Genomic DNA, 16,766 nt, shown 5'->3' with positions numbered 1-16,766 from the left:
ATTTGATTAATGGGATAACCACAAACAAAGTCAAAGCGTCGAAAAATCGAGAAATTAAGAAATCGAAAATCTATACACGTCATAAATTGAGAATTTGAAACTTCAAAAAATCGAGAAATCGAAATAAAAAAATCGATTAAAAATTTAGAAATTGAAAAAATACAAAAATCGAATAATAACGAAAAATTTAAGTGTAATATTAATAATAACAGTATTGTATTCTCAAATTTTCGGGATGTGATTTATTTATTAGACAAAATTCTGAGATGACGTCATCAATTTTTTGGGAGGGGATAATCGAATAAATTTTGATTAACGATTTACCACGATTACGATAACCTTAAAATGTTCGCAAAATCTCAGTGTTCGGTTTTGCAGTTTCAGAGTTAAATTGCAAACTGTTATACAGGCTTGATTTCTGTAAAAAATCTGGATGTCTAGGGTGACAACTCAAAACGGATTCATAGATCACAAGTACAGGAATATCTTATTTCATAAAATAAAAAAACATATTATTGTTTAGAGTCAGGGAGTAAAATGAGCATTTGGTTGTCCAAAAAATACTATTATTCGGGTTGATCCTGTGGCGTCGCCTCGAAGCGGTGGCGATCAATCGAAAACAAAGGACCCATTTACGCATTTGCGAATTTAGTTAGCTCTGTTTGACTCCAATATCAACAAGAAATTTGGCGTGCTATTGGAATCGCGATCCGCGTTTACACGCTTTTCAACAATTTGATCCAGGATGCCAGAGCCCACACAAAATCATTCCTATTAATATGATTGCAATCCTAAAAATACGTCTTAGACGAAAACAAAATATTTTCTGGAAGGTTACGAGGAGTTCGGTAAACAGCGCAAATTAGCACCGCCGCTATTGATAAAAGACTGTTCACCTCGCAATTACGGCCGTTTGTTTCCCCATTTAATTATACGTGTGCTGTAACAAAGACAAGAAATAGCTCCGTATGTAAGGTCAACGGAAAGCTGGCACTAGCACGAGCGCTAAAAATACGCACTTCGAGAAGCACAAAGTGGCGAGTTATCGCCGCTCAAACCACGAGTTTCTTTTCATTCGATTCATGAACAAAATAAAATGTAAATATTTTTCCGTCAGCGTTCGCTATCTTTATTGTGATCTTCTTTACGACTTAAATCAATGGAGTGTTAGACGCGTACAATGAGCGAACGTCGAGCCGACACAAAAATATTGGTTAATTTAACGTTACAAAAGTGTTTTTGCTAGAACGGTCCCTCGTGCACAAAATAAAATATTATCGAGACGCTCTTTGACGACACGAACACAATGGAATCTTTCTTGTGCAATTGTACCCAATAATGCAAAGCTGCAAAAAGCACTCGAATAAGACGTTACAAAAAGAACTGAAGTAAACACGCAAGCCGGAGTCGCGAGCTTTGCGAATGTATTTCAAAAGCTCTGGTATTTTTATATGGTTGTGCTGTGTCGTAATCACATAACAAACTATAAAAACGTCCACGATTATATCGCAGTTGCTATCCACACGAACTATGCGTTGCATTTGTTTTTCCAGCTCATAATCTAATTATGTTATGTTTATGTGAAGTGCATGTGTCGTGAAAAAATATACTTGCCGTAAAAATTAACACAGACGGGAGCGCATAAAAAGTCCCACACGGCAGACAGCAGAACAGAATTTGACTACGTACACAAAAACTAACACTCTCTCTTTGGAGCTACAACCAACGCCGTTCACAAAATTTTCACATATTTCAATCTAGTGATTACGCATTTATTTATCAGTTCAAAAGTTAAATCCACAAACCCGTAAAAACTGTTTTTTGATTCATACGCAACATGTAAGTTTTAAAATTATATAAAATTATCCGTTCATAATTCCATAGCAAACCCCCAAATACCTAAGTTACACAACGTTGCAACAACATTGTCTCAACTACAATAAATTGATTAAATATTAGTACTAGAGAATATCCGCAACCTCTGATTCAATAATCGTCTTTAAAAACACCGCTAAATATTGACATTATTAACAAGGCAAAACACACGTGATAATTCCCACCTGGAAATTACGAAATGACCATAAGCAGGACGAAATATTGCGAAATTCTCAGTTTCCGGTGCGACCGAAAAGCAAACTTTGGAATTTTTGTGAAGAATTCGAAAATAATTCTCGTTTACTCAAATTTCTTCGTTCACATCATCAAATAAGTCCAGCACAACAATTTTAATCAAACTTGGGGGTAATTGATATCAGAAAAAATTGGTCTCAGGTTATTTAAAAAAAAAACTTCACCCCAAAAGTAGAGTCCAAAAAAATCATTTGAAAAATTACAAAAAAAAATATTATTTTTGTTTTCTCTATTAAGCAAAAACCAATGGCGCCAAATTTATTTAAAACAGACAACCAACGGGATAAATTTTTCTAATAATGGAAAAATCTAAAAACCGAAAATTTGAAAAACCAAACTTTCAAAAAGCGAAAAATCGAAAAACCGAAAATCGAAATCCGAAAAGACCAAAAATCCAAGGATCGAGCGATCGAAACATCAAAAAATCGAAAAATTGCAAAATACAGAAATTAAAAAATTCCCAAAATTGAAATGTCGAAAAACTAAAATTCGAAAACTTGAAAAATTGAGAAATCAAAAAATATGAAAGTCAAAAAATTTAAACAATTTAAAAAATGTCGATCAAATTTCAAAAATCGAAAAATTTAAAAAATCGAAAAATCGGTAAATCGAAAAATTGAAAAATGTAAAATTTATGAAATCAAAATACTGAAAAACCAAAAAAAATTTTTAAAAATGGGAAATCGAAAAACTGAAAATTCGAAACATCAAAAAATTGGAAAATCGAAAAACTGAGAAGTATAAAAATCCAAATATCGAGAAATTGAAACAACAAAAAATTTAAAACTTTACAGAAATTTAAAAACAAAACGAAAAATTAAAATATCAAAAACTTAAAAATCCAGAAATTAAAAAGTTGAAAAATTGAGAAATCGAAAACTTAAAAAACAGAGTAACCAAAAAACCGAAAAATCCAAAAATTTTAAAAATTGAAAAACCGAAATGTCGAGAAATCTAAAATTCCAAAAATCAAAAAATTAAAAAAATCGCAAAATCGGGAAATCGAAACCTGAAAAAAAAACCGTAAAATCGAAAAATTTAATACCGAAAAATGTAAAATTTATGAAATCAAAAAACTGAAAAATGAAAAAAATTTATAAAACGGGAATTCGAAAAACGGGAAATCCTAAACACCAAAAAATTGGAAAATCGAAAAACTGAAGTAGAAAAATCCAAATATCAAGAAACTGAAATTTCAAAAATTCAAAACTACAGAAATTCGAAAGAAAACAAAAATTAAGATATCAAAAAACTTAAAAACCGGAAATTGAAACGTTGAAAAATTGGGAATTCGAAAAGTTGAAAAACAGAGCAATCAAAAAATTGAAAAGTCGAAAAATTTTAAAAATTGAAAAACCGAAATGTCGAGAAATCGAAAATTCTAAAAATCAAAAATTTGAAAAAAATCGAAAAATTGGGAAATCGAAACATGAATAAACCGGAAAATCGATAAATGTAAAATTTATGAAATCAAAAAAATGAAAAATCAAAAAAATTTAAAAAACGTGACATTGAAAAACTGAAAATTTGAAACATTAAAAAATTGGAAAATCGAAAAACTGAGAAATAGACAAATCCAAAAATCGAGAAATTGAAACATCAAAAAATGAAAATTTTACAGAAATTAAAAAAAAACGAAAAATTAAGACATCAAAAAATTCAAAAATCCAGAAATTGAAAATTTTCCAAAATTGAAATGTTGAAAAACTGAGAAATCGAAAAATCGAAATGCCGAAAATTTTTAAAAATCGAAAAACCGAAATGTCGAGCAATCGAAACATCCAAAAACCGTAAAATCGAAAAATTGTAAAATTTATGAAATCAAAATACTGAAAAATCAAAAAAAATTTATAAAAGATGGGAAATCAAAAAACTAAAAATTCAAAACATCAAGAAATTGGAAAATCGAAAAACTCAGAAGTAGAAAAATCCAAATATCGAGAAACTGAAATATCAAGAAATTGAAAACTACAGAAATTAAAAAAAAAACGAAAAATTAAAATATGAAAAAACCTAAAAACCAGAAATTGAAACGTTGAAAAATTGGGAATTCGAGAACTTGAAAAACAGAGAAATCAAAAAATTGAAAAGTCGTAAAATTTTAAAAATTGAAAAACCGAAATGTCGAGAAATCGAAAATTCCAAAAATCAAAAAATTAATTAAAAAAATCGAAAAATCGTAAAAGTGAAAAAATTTAAAAAATGGGAAATTGAAAAACTGAAAATTTGAAACATCAAAAAATTGGAAAATCGAAAAACTGAGAAGTAGAAAAATCCAAATATCGAGAAACTGAAACATCACAAAAATAAAAACTACAGAAATTAAAAAAAAAAAACACGAAAAATTAAAATATCAAAAAATTCAAAAATCCAGAGATTGAAACTTTTCTTCCAAAATTGAAATGTTGAAAAACTGAGAAATCAAAAAATCGAAATGCCGAAAATTTTTAAAAATATTAAAAGCGAAATGTCGAGTAATCGAAACATCCAAAAACGGTAAAATCAAAAATTTGTACATACAACTGAAAAATGTAAAATTTACGAAATCAAAAAACTGCAAATAAAAAAAAAAGCGAGGAGAAATCGAGAAAAATCCCGAAACTGAATCGAACTGAAATCGCAGAACTGAAAATTCGAAACATCGAAAAATGGGAAAAGCGAAAAATCGAAAGATCGAGAAATTGAAACAAAAAAGAAAATGTAAAAATCAACAGAAAATTTAAAAAATTGAAAAATTTCAATTTCAAAAAATTGAAAAATCCAGGAACTGAAAAATTTCCGAAATTGAAATACCGAAAAATCAAATGGTTGAAAAATTTTTAAAATAAAAAAACTGGGATATTCAGGAATAGAAAATTAAAAAAAACGAAAAATTGAAATATCGATAAATTTACAAATCGGAAAATCGAAACATCAAAAACTCAAATCGAAAAACTGAATGATGGAAAAATGTAAAATTTAAGAAATCGAAACATAAAAATCGGGGAATTTAAAAAACCCAAAATCGAAAATTTAATAACTGAAAACTAAGACCTGGTTTACGGAACCTCTATTAAATATTTGATTGCGATTCTATTTTTTACACGGCATTAAAGTACCACGTGACCGACTCTACGCCAATCAGACGTCGCTAAACGCCTGGTTAAATGCATAATTAACTTAATCTCAGTCAAAATATTCTATAATCTGGCCATGAAAAACATAAAATTTAACAAAACCGATAATTTGAAAAATCGAAACATTTTGATGAAGCGCAAAATTGAAAATTCGAAAAATCAAATTTTTTCAAAATCACGAAAAATGAAAAATCTAAAATTTAAAAATCCCACAAATCAAGTATCGAAAAATAAACCGAAAAATCGAGAAATAAAAAAGCCCAAAATCGAAAAATTGATAATTCGAAACTGAAAATTTGGGAAATCGAAAAACTGAAAAATTAAAAAAGCGAAACACGGAAAAATTGAAAACTCCAAAAATCGGATATTGTAAAAAAACATAAGATTGAAAAATCTCTAACCAAAAGTCAAAAAAATGAAAGATGGAGAAAAAATCGAAAAATCAAAAATTTAAAATCGAAAAATCGGGAAGCTGAATCAAAAAATGAAAAAGTCGCAAAATTGAAATTTCGGAAAAGTGAAAAATCGAAAAATTAATCAATCAAAAAAGACTGAGAAACCTTCGTTCCTCTTACATGTTATAAGATGTTATTATACAATGCTGTTTTTTTTTTCTAAGAATGTGGATGCCTAGGGTAAAAAATCAAGCGGATTCATAAACGATCAGTATAGGAGTATGTGACTTTATAACATTTAAATAACGGCAATCGGTTCTGCAGTTTCGGAGACAATCAGTCTAATAAAAATCGGCAGACAAACAGAAAGAAACAGAAAACCAATTTTTTCATACTCTCGACGTCATGAAACGTCGAGAAAACACAAAGTAAAAAATCGATCATCGAGTTAATAATTCATAATTGTTTTATAAAAAAAACATGATGATAAAAATAACAGATACGTTTAATTTTACCTAAAGTATTTGAAATAATTTTCCACATAATGAGTAAAGCAAAACAATGAGTAATACAACACTCCTAGATAATCCTTTCTGAAAAATTTGCCACATATTATTCATTACCAAGAAATATTTGTCAGTTGCGCATTTTCGGACGTCTTTTTCCGTACATCATCCAGTCTTTGTTTCTTGGCTTGCAGCAGCCACATCGAGTTCAACGTCCCCACAAGAGCGACATTTTATATTTTAGATCTAAATTCACTGTAATTACCATTTATAATGACAACGTCGTGAAATTTTTGCCCAAAATTAGCTAACCACAAAGATAAATAAAAGCGATCGTTCGTTGACCTCCATCTAACTCGTGTTAGACCACTTCAAAGAAAAAAAATCGCATTATAATCTATAATTGCGCAATTTTTCAACAGTTTTAATCACCACAATATTTTTCGCGTAATAAATCGCCCTCAATGATCGAACTTGAGCCTTCGAAATCGCCCCCCGGAGCCCCCACGCAATAATTACCATTCCAAAGCCCGTCGTCGTTCCTTTCCGCGGCGATAAACGGCAAAAACCGCAAAAGCCTCCTGATAAAAGGCCCCCGCAATAAAACTCCCATTGAGCCTTCTTTACGCTCCCGAAAAAAATTCCGGCGATGGCGGAGGCGCCGGGAAATCCCCACAAAATAAATATATTACCTCGTTTAATATTGAAAACTTCCCTCTCGCGTAAAACATGCGAATTTCATACAGACGCCATAAAAGAACAGCCGTACATCATCGAGCTCCCAGGTGCTGCGACGTCCGTCTGCCCCGGGCGTTCCACAGGTGTCCTCCCCCGATTGCTTCTCGGGGGGAGGAAATCACGATCGGAGGTGCGTTTCCGCGTGGAAACGGTGGCTTTTATGGGGCTAATTCGCGCCCGGTACGAGATACTAATTTACGGGGTGTACTTACAAGTTTCCCATTGCTGTCGGCAGACGAACTCACCACGAGAAAACTCCGTCTAGACTGACGAGTTAGACGCGAACTTAACCTTCGCAGGTAAAATTCGTGTTGTGTTTATTTGACCATCGCGGGATGTACCTGAGGGTAATTATGGGGTGCCTTTGCGAGGGACGGTGTTTGACTTCGACTAAGTCGCACAAAGCTGGGTCGGGATCAAAAGGATCCCGCAAGAGGGCAGTTTGCCCGAAAAATGCAGTCTGGAGTAACGGTGTAATTTGTTTACGGGGATTTTTTGCAACAGAAAGAACGAATTTTCGAAAATTTTATCGTCGTATTATTGCTTTCAGCTCCTCGTGGTGCAAAAAGTTTAATTAAATCTTGACTCTCATAAAATATTTCACGATGGAAGTGCCAGCTATGACTAGGCACGTTTTAGAACGAAATGCACTTTTAAATTAGCATTTACGAGTTCATGACTGAAATGGATTTTATACGCTTTTTCTGGTCTTGTCAGCTGTGTAAATAATTTGACCTTTCGTAATACTAGGTATTAGACACGTTTAAATGCTTCGAAAACTGTGTACTGTGTAGAATATAGTGTAATTTAAAATTTTACAAATTGTAGACAACTTTCCCTCAAATGTTTCAGTGTACTTGTAATTCCAGGATTATTGTTTTTAAAAATGCTTGAGTACTTGAGTAATTGTTCTTTTAGGGAATAATGAATGAGCTAAACCACAATGTTTGTCATTTCGGTTTTAAATTCAGCTAACATAGAGTAACCTAAAATATTGGTTTAACATTATTTAAAAAAAACTTCTCGCCCCTGAAACACAGGCAATAAAACACGTTTAATTTGTTGGATTAATTATAAAATTTTTTTCTTTGAATACCACCTCCGTTAGTACAAAAAGAATCCAAAAGCTCCCAAAATTCTTTACAAATTCTTTCAAAAACAAAACAACGACTACTAAAGTTTTATTTATTTTTTTTTAAGCACAGTTTCTTTCAAATCTTAAAAGAAAAATATTAGGCTGCCCAAGATTTTTCGCATATTAGGGGCTTCTAAAATTCTTTCAAACTATTTCAAAAATTTAACGTCAGGGGTCCCCGCTTTTTTTTACAATTCCCACACTGAATTCCCGAAAAAAAGGAGAAATCCAAAAATTGAAAATTCCAAACATCCAAAAATTGAAAAATCGAAAAACTGAGAAGTCGAAAAATCGAAAAATTGAAACATCAAAAAATTGAAAACTTAACAGGAAACTAAAAAAATCGGAAAATTCCCAAATGTTGAAAAATTGAGAAATCGACAACTTGAAAAATCGAATAGTCTTAAAATTTAAACATCGGAAAATCGAATATCAAAAACTCATAAATCGGAAAATTGGATATTGGAAAAATCTAAAATTTAAGAAATCGAAAAATAGAAACATCGAGAATTCGAAACAAAAGATCGAGAAATAGAAAAAACGAAATTCGGAAAATCGGGAAATTGAAAACGCCCAAAATCGAAAAATTAAGAACTGAAAAACTGAGACCCGGTTTGGGATTAAATTTTTAACACGGCATTAAAATACCACGTGACCGACTCTACGCCAATCAGACGTCGCTAAACTTCGTTAAATGCGTGTTTAACTTATAACAAGTCTCAGTTAAAATATTCTATAAATTGACCCCAAAAAAATTGAAGAAAATCGATAAATTGAAAAATCGAAACATTGAACATTCGAAAAATCACGAGATTATAATATATATACAACCGAGAAGTCAAAAAATCAAAATAAAAAACAAGATACAAAGTTTATTTCAAATCTTAAAAAAAGGTATTAGACTCCCCAAGATTTTTCACATATTAAAAAAACTACATTAGGGGCTTCTAAAATTCTTTCAAAAATATAACGTCAGGGGCCCCACAATTTTGTTTACATTGTTTAAAAATAATATGTAAGATCCCCCGAAGGTTCATTCATATTCTTTAAAAAAGAGACTTATCCACCCCGCCATAATTTTTTAAAAGTCTTTCAAAAACAAATATAAAGGGTTCTCTAAAATTCTTTCACATATTAAAAAAAAAACACACACACACCTAAGGTGCTAAATATTCTATCAGTTTTTCGACAACAAAACACAAAGATTCCCAAAAAATTTTTCAAAATTTTTTAAAAAACAGGACGAGACTCGTTAAGTTCTTTCGTTTTCTTTAAAAAAGACACTAGTAACCACTCTCGCAAGATTCTTCAAAAATCTATTAAATACGCCAAAGGTTCCCAAAATATTTTTACAATTTTTAAAATATAATAATATGTAAAAGCCTCGGATGGTTCTTTCATATCCTTTAAAAAAAACTGAAAACTGTAGTCCCTAAAATTTTTTCAAACTCTCGAAAACAGAACACAGAAGATCTTTAAGGTTCTTTCACATATCTAAAAAGACACAATAAGCTCCCAAAATTCTTCCCGAAATAAAACACCACGCCTCCCCGCCATTTTCAAAAATTTTCTAATAAATAAAAGAGAAGCAGCTTTCTAAGATTCTTTCATATTAAAAAAAAAACACTCAAGGGTGTGTGGGGGAGCCACTTTTGAATTTAATATTATACAGTCTTATCTTGGCAAATACTAACCCCGCCCACACGCCCTTTATTTTCTTAGAGAGTATGCCATTGGCCAAACTCAGTCTCATCTTATCAAGTACTATCTTCATCCTTCCACGCTCTATTTTCTTAGACGGTATGTCATTTGTCAAAGTCAGCCTCTGTTTTCTTAGAGGGTATATCATTCATTCAAAAACACAAAGATTAATTTTTTTTTTAATAAAAAAGCTCTAAAAAAATCATAAGATCAAAATTTAATTATTAATTAATATCATTCAGTCTTATCTGAGCAAGTACTGATCCCGCCCACCCATCCTCTACTTCCTTAAAAGGTATGTGATTTGCCAAAATCAGTATTAACTTACCAAGTACTAGCCCCACCCACCCGCCCTCTATTTTCTTAAAAAATATGTCATCTGCTAAAATCGGTCTTATCTTACACCATGTACTAGCCCCGCTCACCCGCCCTCTATTTTCTTCGAAGTTATGTCATTCGCCAAAATCACTCTTTCAAATTCTTTTAAAAACACAAGATAAAGACTCCTAAAGTCCCTTCAATTTTTTTTTCAAAACCAAAAAAGCCACAAGAAAGGCTCTTTCAAACTCCTTCAGAAATAAAATACCACGGGCTCCCAAAATTGTTTCAAACTTTCTAACAAATGAAAGACAAGGAGCCTTCTAAGATTCTTTCAGATATTAAAAAAATCAAACTTGAGGGTGGCTGGGCGGGGCCACTTTTGAATTTAATATTATTCAGTCTTACCTTTGCAAGTAGTAACCCCGCCCCCCACCCACCCTCTATCTCTTTAGAGGGTTTGTCATTTGGCGAAGTCAGTCTTATCTAACCAAGTTATAGCCCCGCCCATCCGCCCTCTATGTTCTTAAACAATATGTCATCTGCTAAAATCAGTCTTATCTTAGCAAGAACTAACCCCGCCCACCCACCCTCGATTTTCTTGAAGGGTATGTCATTTGCAAAAATCAGTATCATCTTACCAAAATTTTCTAACTAAAAGAGAAGCAGCCTTTTAAAATTCTTTCATATATTAAAAAAAACACTCGGGGTTTGTGGGGAGGCCACTTTTGAATTTAGTGTTATTCAGTCTTATCTTAGCAAATACTAGCCCCGCCCACCCGCCCTTTATTTTCTTAGAGAGTATGTCATTTGCTAAAATCAGTCTTATCTTACCAAGTACTACCCCGCCCACCCTACCTCTATTTCTTTAGAGGGTATGCCATTTGTCAAAGTCAGTATTATCTAACCTAGTACTAGCCCCGCCCACCCGCCCTCTATTTTCTTAGAAGGTATGTCATTCGCCAAAATCATTCTTGCAAATTCTTTTATAAAACCACAAGATAAGGACTTCTAAAGATCCTTTAATTTTTTGTCAAAAACAAAAAAGCCACAAGAAAGTGATAAAACTTTTTCAAACACCTTCAGAAATAAAATACCAGGAGTTCCCAAAATTGTTTCAAATTTTCTAACAAATGAAAGACAAGGAACCTTATAAAATTCTTTCAGAAATTAAAAAAAATCACACCCAAAAGTGGGTGGGCGGGACCACTTTTGAATTTAATATTAATTCAGTCTTATCTTAGCAAGTAATAACGCCGCCCACTCACCCTCTAATTCTTTACAGGGTATGTCATTGGCCAAAGTCATTCTTAACTATCCAAGTACGAGCCCCGCCCACCCGCCCTCTATTTTCTTAAAAAATGTCATCTGCTAAAATCACTCTTATCTTAGCAAGTACTAATCCCGCCCACCCTCCCTCTACTTCCTTAAAAAGTATGTCATTTGCCAAAATCAGTATTATCTTACCAAGTACTAGCCCCGCCCACCCGCCCTTTATTTTCTTAGTGGATATGTCATTCGCCAAAACCACTCTTTCAAATTCTTTTAAAAACACAAGATAAAGACTTCTAAAGAGCCTTTATTTTTTTTTTTCAAAAACAAAAAAGCCACAAGAAAGTCATACAACTTTTTCAAACTCCTTCAGAAATAAAATACCAGGTGTTCCCAAAATTGTTTCAAATTTTCTAACAAATGAAAGACAAGGAGCCTTCTAAGATTCTTTCAGATATTAAAAAATCACACTCGAGGGTGGGTGGGGCCACTTTTGAATTTAATATTATTCAGTCTTACCTTAGCAAGTAATAACCCCGCCCACCCACCCTCTATTTTCTTAAAAAATGTCATCTGCTAAAATCAGTCTTATCTTAGTAAATACTAACCCCGCCCACCCACCCTCGATTTCCTCAAAGGGTATGTCATTTGCCAAAATCAGTATCATCTTACCAAGTACTAGCCCGCCCACCCGCCCTTTATTTCTTAGTGGGTATGCCATTTGCCAAAATCATTCTTTCAAATTCTTTTAAAAACACAAGATAAAGACTCCTAAAGACCTTTAATTTTTTTTTTTCAAAAACAAAAAAGCCACAAGAAAGTCATAAGACTCTTTCTAACTCCTTCAGAAATAAAATACCAGAGGTTCCCAAAATTGTTTCAAATTTTCTAACAAATGAAAGACAATGAGCCTTCTAAGATTCTTTCACATATTAAAAAAAAAACACACGCTTGAGGGTGGGTGGGCGGGGCCACTTTTTAATTTCATATTATTCAGTCTTATCTTAGCAAGTAATAAGTCCGCCCACCCACCCTCTATTTTCTTGGAGGGTATGTCATTTGCCAAAGTGAGTCTTATCTAACCAAGTACTAGCCCCGCCCACCCGCCCTCTATTTTCCTAGGGGGTATGTCATTTGTCAAAAGTGAGTCTTATCTAACCAAGTACTAGCCCTGCCCACCCACCCTCCATTTTCTTAGAGGATATGTCATTCGCCAAAATCACTCTTTCAAATTCTTTTAAAAACACAAGACAAACATCCCTAAAGACCCTTTCATTTTTTTTCAAAAACAAAAAAGCCACATGAAAGTCATAAGACTCTTTCAAACTCCTTCAGAAATAAAATACCAGGGGTTCCCAAAATTGTTTCAAATTTTCTAACAAATGAAAGACAATGAGCCTTCTAAGATCCTTTCAGATATTAAAAAAACACACACACTTGAGGGTGGGTGGGCGGGGCCACTTTTTAATTTCATATTATTCAGTCTTATCTTAGCAAGTAATAAGTCCGCCCACCCACCCTCTATTTTCTTAGGGGGTATGTCACTTGCCAAAGTGAGTCTTATCTAACCAAGTACTAACCCCACCCACCCGCCCTCTATTTCCTTAGGGGGTAAGTCATTTGCCAAAGTGAGTCTTATCTAACCAGGTACTAGCCCCGCCCACCCACCCTCCATTTTATTAGAGGATATGTGATTCGCCAAAATCACTCTTTCAAATTCTTTTAAAAACACAAGATAGAAATTCCTAAAGACCCTTTAATTTTTTTTTCAAAAACAAAAAAGCCACAAGAAAGTCATAAGACTCTTTCAAACTCCTTCAGAAATAAAATACCAGGGGTTCCCAAAATTGTTTCAAATTTTCTAACAAATGAAAGACAAGGAGCCTTCTAGGATTCTTTCAAATATTAAAAAAATCACACTCGAGGGTGGGTGGGCGGAGCCACTTTTGAATTTAATATTATCCAGTCTTATCTTAGCAAGTAATAAGCCCGCCCACCCACCCTCTATTTCCTTGGAAGATATGTCATTTACCAAAGTCAGTCTTATCTAACCAAGTATTAGCCTCGCCCACCCGCCCTTTATATTTTTAAAGGATATATCATCTGCTAAAATCAGTCTTATCTTAACAAGTATGAGCCCCACCCACCCTCCCACTATTTTCTTACATGGTACGTTATTCACCAATATCAGTCTTATCTTAGCAAGTACTAACCCCGTCCACCCACCCTCTATTTCCTTAAAGAGTATGTAATTTGTCAAAATCAGTATTATCTTACCAAAGTACTAGCCCCGCCCACCCGCCCTTTATTTTCTTAGAAGGTATGTCATTTTCCAAAGTCAGTCTTATCTAACCAAGCACTAACCCCGCCCACCCCCCTCTATTTTCTTAGGAAGTATGACGTTCGCCAAAATCATTGTTTCAAATTCTTTCAAAAAGACAAGATAAGGACTCCTAAAGACCCTTTATTTTTTTTTTCAAAAACAAAAAAATCAAAGACCCTTTCAAACTCTTTAAGAAACAAAATACCAAGGGTTCCCAAAATTGTTTCAAATTTTCTAACAAATGAAAGACATGGAGCCTTCTAAGATTTTTCACATAATAAAAAAAAAATCACACCAGAGTGTGGGTGGGCGGGACCACTTTTGAATTTAATATTATTCAGTCTTATCTTAGCACGTACTAACCCCGCCCACCCGCCCTCTATTTTCTTAGAAGATATGTCATTCGCCAAAATCATTTCAAATTCTTTCAAAAACTAACACAAGGACTCCCAAAGACCCTTTAAATTTTTTTCGAAACCAAAAAAGCCACAAGAAGGTCATAAGATTCTTTAAAACTCTTTCAGTAATAAAACGCCAGGGGTTTCCAAAATTTTTTCACATTCTTTAAAAAGACACTAATCCTCCCCCTACGATTCGTTAAAACTCTTTCGAAAACAAAAAACAAAGACTCCCAGAAGATCTTTTAAAATTTTTTCAAAGACAAACACAAGAGGCTCCCAATATTCTTTCGTCAAAAGTCCCCAAGTCCTACATATTCCTTAAAAAAGACCCCCTATTTCCCAGCCCCCTCAACCAAGATTCTTTAAAGCATTTAAAAAAACACACACCCGGGACCCTTAAGATTCTTTCAAACTCTTTCAAACGCAGAATACAAGATATTTTAAAATCTTTTCAAAACGAAAAGATAAAAGACTACTAAGGTTTTGACATGTTTCAAACTTTTTCAGAAATAAAACACCAGGGTCTCCGAGATCTTTTCAAATTCTTTAACAACAAAACAAAGAGTTCGAAGATCCTTTCAAAGTCTTTAATAAAACGTCAGCGGTCCCCAACATTTTTACATAATACATATATTCCTAAAGAAAGGTAATACCACTCACCCACCCCCAAGATTCTTTAAAACTCTTCCAAATACAAAGTTTAAAGAAAAACACGATCAGCAGATATTAACAAGTCATGGTGGCGCAGTTCGGATACACCTATATACTAGCAAGTACATTTATGAACAGTAAAATCCAACAATGACTGGATATTTCTCTAAAAAAATAAATAATAATAATAATTAAATCGCCGACGTTTATGTACACAAACACTAAATTTTAAGTGATACTTTTTAATATACTGCTTTTATTATGTATACTTTGCGTCCAGAATTATATGTAATCTTGTGTATTCTATAATGTGTAATGTGTAAATAAATTAAAAAAATAAAATAAAAACAAAGATAAAAATAAAGTTTACTTAAAACAATGTTATCTTCTAGGTAAATATTGTTTTTTATATTATAAATATCGAAGATATAAATCAAGTATAGAAAGGGTCTTAGCACAAACCTTGGAAAACACCAATAAAAAAAAACACCATCTAAGTTTAAATTTTCGTTAACGGTTAGTACAATATTTATAAATATTTTTTATGACTATTATTAATTTGTTGTTAATTAATGAGTATTAATTGTATTCATCATACCTGCAGACTTTCAAATGTTACACATTCGCGCCATGAGATTTGTGTTGCCCCGTTCTAGGTATACACCTGTAAATTCAACGTAAAGATTTTAAATAAAATATAAAACAAAACAAACAAAAACACAAAAAGTAATAGATTATTGTTAATATACAAACATACATTTTCATATAATTGCTTTCACAAATAAAAAATAATGTGTTTAAAGTTCAGTATGAACATTGATTAACGAAACGTCACTTACGAAAATAAACGAGGTATAGTCGAAACAACATTACTGAAGTTATCATAATATATTCTAAAAGCTCCATTGGAAGTTTCCTTCTGTCAATAACATTTCCACGAATAAAAAGCTCAATTTAAGCACTGTATATACCATATATATTAATAACATTCTCTGCAGTTGTCATTAAACTTTCGCAACTAATTTAGCAGCGATTACTAAGTCAAAGACACGTCGCTCACGAAACATTATGACGAATATCATTTCTATACAACTTCTGAACTCCTCCCGAGCAGAAAATTCTGTCAAGTCTCTAAAGCCCCTGATCCCGTACTAATCATCTTACTTACAAGTTTCCCATTCAAGCCGACAGTCGAGTTCACCATCACCCCGAGAAACCCCGTCTAGACTGACGAACTAGACACAAACTAAACTAACCTCCGCAGGTAAAATTTCCGTTGTGTTTATTTGTCCATCGCGAAATATCCCCGAACATAATTACGGGGTCCGCCCCAAGTAGCGAGAACCGAATTAGTTTAGAGGAGGGGCGTTATTCTGTGTTTTATTCCGGCTAAAAGCCGTACGAGGCAAATTACTGTCATAAAGGAATCAGCCGGATTTGCGTTTCCGGGTAATCGCACGCTGGAATTTGAGACGACGCCGGAGTCTTGTCAGCTTCTAGCTCGGATTATTTTCCGACAAACGGGTGTAAATAAAGAGAAATATTTGGCGTTTTATTGATGGGAGTCATCTATTTAGTAGCGGAGCACAAAGAGGACGATTTTAAACTGTTAAGAGATTTATTTGTTGGAAGTGGTGGGAGGTTCGCAGACGGGATTCCGGGAAAAGTTAAGGACTTCTTCGTGGTCATTTTTATGGGGGAGTTAGGGAAATGGATGAGGGGGATTAGGTGGAGTTGCGTGGTTTAAGTGTTTGGGATAAGGGATGGCGACCTTTGAGGATGTTTATGACGCTAGTGGTAATGGGGAGGATTATAAAAAGGAGCTTTCAATAGAGAAACTATTTTTTTTAAACAGCTGAGTTGCAGAATTCAGGCTGGAAATATTTCGTTTCAGATTTTCATTTTATCGATGTGATTGCGAGTACTTTGAAAGTAGTTTTTCAAAACGATTCTGCTAAACATTGTTATAATTTTGAATATTTTGTCTTTCGAAATTTTAAAATATTTTTAGAATAAAGTTTGCAAATTTTGTCAGTCTTATAAAATATGTCATAAATTTGACAAAAATTCAAAATGAACA

General features: G+C 33.1%; 1 protein-coding gene across 4 annotated transcripts in view; it reads right to left on the bottom strand.

Moving 5' to 3' along the window:
- The window catches only part of LOC135132453 (protein yippee-like 2), a 235,654-nt gene that overhangs the window by 150,746 nt on the left and 68,142 nt on the right, over positions 1 to 16,766 (bottom strand). For 2 of the 4 annotated variants that reach the window (XM_064060553.1, XM_064060552.1), the window contains exon 2: positions 15,285 to 15,350. The exons of the other annotated variants lie outside the window; for them this stretch is intronic. The gene's annotated coding sequence lies outside the window, so the exon portion shown is untranslated. The remainder of the gene's footprint in view (positions 1 to 15,284; positions 15,351 to 16,766) is intronic. 4 annotated transcript variants of the gene reach the window in all.

Source organism: Zophobas morio, unplaced genomic scaffold (genome assembly GCF_036711695.1).
Source record: "Zophobas morio isolate AGI-343-1 ecotype UQ-CSIRO unplaced genomic scaffold, CSIRO_AGI_Zmor_V1 ptg000021l, whole genome shotgun sequence".
NCBI classification, from domain to species: domain Eukaryota; kingdom Metazoa; phylum Arthropoda; class Insecta; order Coleoptera; family Tenebrionidae; genus Zophobas; species Zophobas morio.
Note: the sequence above shows the minus strand (reverse complement) of the source record. Positions and strands in the feature narration are given on the sequence as shown.